Source organism: Hemiscyllium ocellatum, chromosome 26, assembly GCF_020745735.1.
Source record: "Hemiscyllium ocellatum isolate sHemOce1 chromosome 26, sHemOce1.pat.X.cur, whole genome shotgun sequence".
In the NCBI taxonomy this organism is placed as follows: Eukaryota; Metazoa; Chordata; class Chondrichthyes; order Orectolobiformes; family Hemiscylliidae; genus Hemiscyllium; species Hemiscyllium ocellatum.
This window is the reverse complement of record NC_083426.1, coordinates 39,120,096-39,129,305: the sequence shown is the minus strand read 5'-3', so window position 1 is coordinate 39,129,305 and position 9,210 is coordinate 39,120,096.

Here is a 9,210-nt window from a genome sequence, read left to right as displayed (position 1 = left end):
TCTGAAAATCAAAACATCATCCTAACCTCCAAATACACCAGAGCCCTTCTCTTATCCTCTCTCTGTTGCTTTTGCCCCCCAGACTCCAACTCTGTGACCCCAGAATGTGGGTTTATGAAGGTTCCACAAAGAGGACCAGGATCTGAGACTGTCTTTGTAACTAAGCTACTGGCATTTAATTCTCAACTTCCTTACTCATGTTCTCTCACCTGTGTGTGTTACGATAATTCCCAGAGATAGTACTGTGGGGTCACAAATCTTGATTAATTGTAGATTATGACCATCCAACCTACTGAGTAATGCTACCATTCCAGATTCACCACCTTCTTTTGGAGCACGTGGATATGCTTCATCTCAGATCTGGCCCCCAATCTGAAATATCTCTGCTGTGAGTTCAGCTCTGCATGGCTACCTCTAGCTGGCTCAGATCAACAGTAGTGGCTGGGACAGGGGTTGTGCAGACTGGAAAATCACTGGGACCAATGCGTTCAGAGGGTTATGATTTGGGCAACATTCATTTGCCAACTCACGCTATAATGTATTGTTACTATGTGACTGTGTCACTTAATAAATAAGTTAGTGAGAATGAATAAGGAATCTCTGAAACCAAAAACTAGCTTCAGAAAATAATAAAGCAGCCCTCAAGAAAATCTTATGAAAAACCTTGTAAAGCATTATTTGTGAGCTGCATCTTGAAACAGCAGAGCCGTTTGCATAATACGAATGACAAACATTGAGTGCAATTGTCTGACCAAGTTGTGGTTGTAAATGATATCTATAATGAGAACTGAGCTTTTATTGAGCTTTACAAATAGAGGCACAGAGTACAAAAGTAAATAATGTTTGCTGAACGTATTTTTGCTGAGAAGTGGGGCTACCTCCCAGTGCCAGGCACCCTCAGGTGACTGCCTCTGTGGAGTTTGCATGTTCTTCCTGTGTCTGTGTGGGTTTCCTCCCACAGTCCAAAGATGTGTAGGTTAGAAAGATCAGCCATGTAAATTGTCTGTAGTGTCCAAGGTTGTGTAGGCTAGGTGAATTAGCCATGGCACGTGCAGGATTATAGGGATAGGGTAGGGGGCTGGGTTTGGGTAGGATGGTCAGTGCAGACCCTGTGAGTTGAATGGTCTTTTCTGACACTGTAAGGATTCTATATTTCTAAAACAGTTCAATCCCACAGTAACTATGGTTTCCAATTCTGGACACTGGAAGAATATGAAGGTAAAGGCTTTGTAGAGAGTTGAGAAGAGATTTACTAGAGACAATGGATTACAGAGAAGCTATGGATACTCTCCTAAACGCCAGAGAGCCTGAACAAGGTGATGGAGGTGTACAAAATTATGAAGGACTCAGGTAGAATAAAATAGGATTTTGAATGCACTTCCTCCTTAATATTGAGATGGATACAGATTTCAAATTAGTTTTTAAAAGGAAATCGTATAAGTACTTGGAGAAAGAAAATAGGGAAAGAGAAGGAGGGAGGCCATTCTGCACTGAATGTACTTCTCTTTGAAAGAACTGGCACAGACTCAATGTGTTGGCTGGCCTCCTTCTTTCCTGTATTATTCTTTTGGCTCCAAAACACATCACAGAGCTACTTGCAAAGTAATGGGAAGGAGATGATAAGGGGCCCAGAAACAGAAGAAGCATCAGGGCCCATGATTTTTCCTGCAGTATGAAATTAACCACAATACAAACTAAGCTGGATATGAGAAGCATTAATAAACAAAAACAAAGAGAATACTTAATTCATAACCATTGCATACATTTTGATCAGATATATGCTTGTGATTATTTCAGTGATGCCCTTTACAAAGCCTCTGCACCAATCTTGCTTTTAGTTCAACCTATTACTTCTCTTCACCTGATCAATCCCTTAATCATTTAACCTCTCCAGTCTGCTAAGCTTCCTTCTTTGTCCCGAATTGCTTACAACTTGTAAAATCTCTAATTTCTCTCAGCTCCAAAGAACACTTCTGACATGAAACATGCTGCTTTGTTGAAGATTCCCAGTTATTTCTAATTTAATTTAGACTTAGTTCTGTTATCAGATCAGCTGGACAGGTGTTGCAAGATGTATAGGGTTCTACTTCACCTTAGACACTGTTTAATTCTGTTAACAAAGGCATTTTCTTTTATTCATTCTTGGGATATGGCGTTGGAAAAGCACAAGTCAGGCAGCATCCGAAGAGCAGGAGAATCGCCGTTTTGGGCATAAAGCCTTCATCAGGAATGTTGCTTGACCTGCCGTGCTTTTCCAGCACCACACTCTTGACTCTGATCTCCAGCATTAGCAGTCCTCAGTTTCTCATATGGGATGTGGTGTCACTGGTTAGGCCAGCATTTATTGCCCATCCCTAATTGCCTAGAGGGCAGTTAAGAATCAATCACATTGCTATGTGTCAGGAGTCACATGTCGGCCAGACCCAGGAAGTGATGCCAGATTTCCTTCCCTAAAAGATGTTAGTGAACCAGATGGGGTTTTTTCCTGACAAGAATCAATGCATAGTCGTTCTTAGATTCTTGTTTCCAGATTATTATTGAATTCAAATTCCACCATCTGCCATGGCAGGATTTAAACCCAAGTCCCCATTACCTGGCTGTCTAAATTAATACTTTACTAACACTACATCATCGCCTGTCCTTAGTGAACATATTCAAGTCAGGAGCTATAAGGCTGAGCAAAGATCACTGAATAGGGATCAGAGAAGCTGGACAATGGAAGATTGGGAGAGGATGTTGTAGAAATATAGAAATCATAATATGTAGCACAGGTATAGTAAATCCATATAAAGTAGATTCAGATTCAGGGTCTTAAATCTGAAGAAATGAAACTGTAAAGATATTGGTGGCTTGTGAAATGCGCTAACATTTAATGGTACGTAGGTAATGGCTGGCGTGTTAAAGAAATACTACATGGTAAGGGTGGCATGGTGGCTCAGTGGTTAGCCTGCTGCCTCACTTTGCCAGGGACCCTGGTTCAATTCCATCCTCAAGGTGACTGTGTGCAGAATTTGCACTGTCTCACTGTGTCTGTATGGGTTTCCTCTGGATGTTCCCATTTTCTCCCAGTCCAAAGACATGCATGTTAAGTGGATTGGCTACGCTAAATTATACATAGTGTCCAGGGATGTGTAGGTTGGATGTGTTAGCCATGGGAAATGCAGGGTTACAAGGACAGGAAAGGGGATGGGTTTGGGTGGGAGGGTTGGAATGGACTGTTTCCAGACTATAGAGATTCTATGGTTGATAATAGTTGTAGATTGTTCAATAACACCTTAAGGTAGGAGAAATCATCACTGGTTAGTGAATGAAGTGAAAGATTGTATTAGATCAAAGGAAGTGGCTTAAAAAGAATTCTTGAAGATACAAGCTTGAGGTTTGGGAAAAAAAATTAGGGGCCAGCGATGGAAGAAACTGATTAAGAAAGGGAAAAGAAAATACAAACTGGCAAGGAACATAGAAGTGGACTATAAAAGCTCCTTTAGGTATGTGACAAGGGAAAGATCAGCCAAGACAAATGTGGGCCCATTATAGATATGTTAGGAAAATTTATAATGGAGAACAGGGAATTTGTGGAGAAAATGATTGATTACTTTGCATCTGTCCTCATGTAAAAAAATAGAGAAAAGTTCCTAAGCATGCAGGTATCTAAGAGATTTGTGGAACTGAGGAACTAAAAGAAATAATTATTCAAGAGATAGTATTTGAAAAGTTGATTCAATTGAAGGTTAATTAATCGCCTTGACCAGATATGTGTCATCCCAGGTTGTTGAAGGAAGTGGGTAGGGAGATAATGAATGCAATGGTACTTGCCTAATAAAATTCTACAGATTTCAGAAAAATGCCCATGGATTCGAAAATAGCAAATGAAACACCACTACATAAGAAGGGAGGAAGAAAGAGAGTGGAAAAGTATAGATCTGCTAGTTTGATGTTTGTAACCAGGAAAAGGGTGGGATAACAGGTCATATAAAACAAATTGGTCAGATTTGATATAAATTCATGCAAAAGAAGTTGTATTGGATCAACTTGGTGTTCTTTGAGGATATTATTTGTAGTATTGATGAAACAACCACTAGGTGTTATGTATTGGATTTCCTGAAGGCTTTTGATAAACTTCCATGCAGGAGTCCAGTAAATAACATGCGATGGGTAGAAATGTCTGGTATCAATTGAAAATTAGTTAACAGTGAGAAAGCAGAGGGTGGGAATAGACAGATCGTTCTCAGGATGGCAAGCCGTTTCTATTGGTACACGTCAAAAAACAGTGCTTTGTCCATTACTGTTCACAATCTACATACACAATTTGGATTTTGGGAGCAATATCATACTTCTAAATTTAGTGATGACAGCAAACCAAGTGGGAAGGTATGTTGCAAAGACGGTGCAAGGAGACTTCAAGATAGCTCAGGCAAGTTCAGGGAAGGGTTAAAAACCCCCTGTAGCTAAACTATATTGAATAAATGTGAAGTTATTCATGTTCGAAGAAAAAAGTAGAATATTTCTTAAATGTCAGCCATTAAGTCCTGAGTATCCTTGTTTAGGAGTCAATAAAGGTACACATGCAGGTGTTACAAAGAATTAGAAAGACAAATGTCAACACAACAAGGGGATTTGAGTAAAGATGTCTTCCTTCAGTTGTAAAGAATTGATGCCACACCTGGAATACTGTGACCAGTTTTCATCCAATGATCTAAGCAGGGAAATATGTACCACAGGAGGAAGTATAATGGAGATCCATCAGATTAAAACCACAGGGGCTCCAAAAGCTCAATTATTCAGCATCTTTATGATAGAAGTCATTAGATTACTGATGACTAATAACGTCAAGAAATATGGAAATAGTGTGAGAAAGTGGCATTGAGATAAACAATTAGCCATGAATTAATTAAATGTCAGTGTCAAATAGCAAGGCAGATTTTTATTTAAACGGTCATAAATTGGAAAAACCGGAGGTACAAGACCTGAGTGTACCAGTCATTGAAGGTAAACACGCAGTGAAGAAGGCAAAGGACATGTTGGCCTTCATAATGAGTACACGGGCAGAGATGCTTTTCTGCAACTGCACAGGACATTGGCAAGACAACACCTGGAACATTGTGAGCAGTTTTCTTCTCCTTATCTGAGGAAGGATGATAGAAGGCCATTGAGGGAGTGCAAAGAAGGTTTACCAGCCTTATTCCTGGGGTGGCGGGACTGAGATACAGGAATAGATTGGATAAGTTAGGACATATTCACTGGAGTTCAGAAGATTGAGTGGGGAAATTTCATAGAAACCCCAAAACTTCTATCAGGATTACACAGAGTAAATGTAGGAAGGATGTTCTTGATGACTGAAAAATCCAGAACCAAGGGTCATAGTCCAAGGCTAAGGGCCAGGCCATTTAGGACTGAGCTGAAGAGAACTTTCTTCACCCAGAGAGTAGTGAGCCTGTGGAATTCTCTGCCACAGGAAACTGTTGAGGCCAAAACATTGAAGACTTTAAGAAAGATGAAGATATCACTCTTAGGACTAAAGAGAATCAAAGAATTTGGCAAGAAAGCAAGAACAGGGTAATGAATTGGATGCAAGTGTATGGTGCTGGAAAAGCACAGCAGGTCAGACAGCATCCAAGGAGCAGGAAAATCGACGTCAATTTTCCTGCTTCCTGGATGCTGCCCGACCTGCTGTGCTTTTCCAGCACCACACTCTCGACTTCAATCTCCAGCGTCTGCAGTCCTCAGTTTCGCCTAATGAACTAAATGGTCAGCCATGATCGTACTGAATGGTGGAGCACGTTTTAAGGGCCAAATGGCCAACTCCAACTCCTATTTTCTATAGTTCTGTGATGGGCTGAATGGCTGACTGCTCCTACATTCTTATAGGTAGAACGTGCAACATAGAATAGCACTGAAAAAAAAGGAGTTTCAGATGGTCAGGTGGAGAACGGAAGCACAAGTCTAAGACATTCAAAAGGTGGAGGACTTGGTAGAGTATTGTTATCTTTTAGAACTCCTGATGAGCATATTTAGGTGAGAATTTGACCTATCTGTGGCATTACCTGAGTGTCTTTCTCTTTTGTTATAATTCTAATACAACTCTTTAAATAACGTCACCTTTTTTGACAAATCTTTTTTGTAAATCAAGATTGTTCTTTCACAGTATTTTCCGTACATATCAAGCGAATATCAAGCTGTGACATTTGTAGTCAGTATTTTGCATTTAAACATGAGTTAATCCTACTATTCTAATCCTTTTGCTTAAATTCTGTTTTCTGTACTCTGCACTAAACTCCATTAAAGAATTTATGTTCAAATACAATTGAGCAGAGTCTTTGGCTCATGTTGCTCTGTTCTGTAAATAATACCAGGTTTGAATACAAGGTTTGTTAAAGTAGAACAATTGGCCTCTGTATATCTGGTCAAGAGTTCACAATCCTCCTCCAGAAATACTTGTTTTAAAGTTTAGGATAATTATGTAAAGGCAAGATCAAGTTTGGTTTTGATTGACTTTCTGCCTCAACAGCCTTTTGATATTCAGAATTGAGGCTGACGGGTTGTTTGATGGAGATACTGATGGGGAAAGAATTGAATTACCTTTTAAAGTATGGTTCTACAGTTCAGTCAAGTGTTCTGGAAATCACACTGAGCTTTGAGTGTTTTTACTTTGATCTTGGAGATTTATAAAATCTGGATTCAAGACAGGTAAAGCTCTTTGTACAGCTGGAATCCAAGTGCTTTTTTATTTAATATTAGAGCAGACATTTTATTGTTATATTGGAAAGGTACTTTGCAATTTAAGTTTCACATGTTTTTCACTTTGATTGACAATTTCCCTTTCTCTCACTATTAGCTCTAAAGCTTCCAAGTAAACAGTCTCTGCTATTGCCCTCTTACTATTGTTTATACAGTAAATGTTAACAATTGGCTGGAAGCAGACAGCGTGATGTTGTCATCAGTCAATGTTGCTATGCATACACCTTCCAACAGGAAATGCTGGAGTGATTAGAATTGAGCAGAATCAATTCTTCGCCTTACCCAGCCTGGGTCCGGAGGCCTGCAAATTTAGCACAAATTGAATTATATCCATCAAGTAACTGGCTAAACATTCATTGAGCGTGCAGAAGTTGTTATAGGCAAACGGCTGTGGTCAATTTTACATCTTGCAATAGTAGATGTAATGGCCACAATCATGATTATTGTAAAAATCATAAGATCCCTACAGTGTAGAAGTAGCCATTCAGCCCATCAAATCCACACCGACCTAGTTACTGACAGTAGTTAAAAAGGAAAAAGAGATGCTAAAGAAAGACAGTAATTTTGATGATGGGAAAGCCGCTCAGTTGTATGTGATAGCACTTTTGTGTATGATAGCAAAATGTTTTTCAGATGTGCATGGCAGGGGCGGGTCTTGTGGCACAATGGTAATGCCTCTACCTCTGGATGAAGATGCCAGAGTTGAAGTACCAACTGCTCCAGTGTGTATAATATCTCTGAACAGGTTGATTAGAAAAATATCTAGTCATTGTTTATAGGAAGTGCATGTGATCCAGTGGCCGTGACAGAGTTCCTACTGGCCAGTCAAGTTTCCATTTTTAAATAATCCACTCAAATTCCAATGTTTGTTTGTATTACTTGTTTAGTTAATTGACAGGTGTATAGAGATACAGCCAAGCATCATTGGTTACCAACTTGAGTTCTTTAAGACTATCATCAAACAGACACTCTGACTGTGGGTATCATTGTATGGATTATTCTTTAGTTGCAACTTGGATAGTTTCAGTAACTCTCAGATGTCAGTGGCTGCTCAGAACTCTCAACCAATCTGGAGATTGTTTGAAAGGGCTCACTGTCCCCATGAGATATGAAAACCAGTTGGGGAAGCATTATAATCTACGAGGGAGTGATTGCTGATGAATACCGTCTCCTGCCAATCACCCTGCCTGATGTCTTCAACCATTACTCCTTGCTGCAGTGGGTTTACCATATGGGATGCTGAGAGGAAAGGTGTTTTGCTGTTGGGTTGAGCAGGTCATTGAATAAAGACAGGATTGGTTTGAAGTTGACCTTTTCCAGCAGCTCGTCTGAATAATTACCCTTCTGGTGTGAGATGGTGGTGGCTTTTAGTGGGGACGGGGGAAGGGTGGTGATTACATTGCTCAGACCTGGGAAGCAGCAGAATGGACTTGACCAGAAATGACCTGTGATAATGCTCATCATTGAACTGAAATGCACATCACTGAATTTGATGTGGGCAGATAGGTAGCATTCTGGGACACAGCTTTCTTCAGCTGAGTACGTGATAGCAATAGCAGTCTCCATGTGACCTTCATGAGGTACCAGCCATGTCGATGAGGAAGTTATTGTAGTCCTATTGGAATACTGTCTGTTTTGTCAAATATAACAAATGAGGATTGTACTTCAGCGTGTGGTCATCCAGTGTAATGTTCACTTACCTCTTTGCTCTGGTATTGTGAAATTGCTTATTTATTAGGTGTTGTTAATTAATAAAGTTCAGAAAGTAGAAAAATAACATATAGGGTTTTTTTAAAATTGTGTGTTTGGGCATTGGAAAGGGAACTTGAGCTTTATTTAGAAAGAATAAGTTACATAGCGATTATTGATCTTAGCCAAAGCATATAGCATTTAGCTGTTCAGTCTGATGAGCTAGAATTAATATCATCTCTCCCTTTGTGAACAGTGTCTTAAAACAGTGAGTGCACAAGATGTACGTTGGCTGCAAAACATTTTGAGTGCCCTAAATTGGGAAAGGTCTTATGCAAATGCAAATATTTATTTCTTTTGGTTGTATCCTACGGATTGTCAATTAATGTTTTGTATTCAAGAAAGGGCACAAAACATGCCCAGGAAATTGTAAATCAAGTGGTAGGAAAAATAATGGAATCTTTGCTGAAGTACTACTCGAAGTGCGAAATACAGTAATGATCATTTAGCTTGGACTGAGGTTGCTTAACTAACCTTACTGCATTTTCAGAAGAGCTAACATGCAGTAGCTATAATTTATCTGGATTCCCAAAAGCAAACCTTTGGTAAAGTTGCCCCATTACACATTAATGAATAAGGACAAATGATGTGGATTCAGAGGATGTATGGCAGACGGTATTCTTAGCTGGTTTCAAGCAGGAAGTTGTGTACAGGAGAAAAGTGGAGTAATTCAGAGTGAGGGTGAGTCCACTGCTGTTCAAAATTTACATGCCTTCACATAAAAGC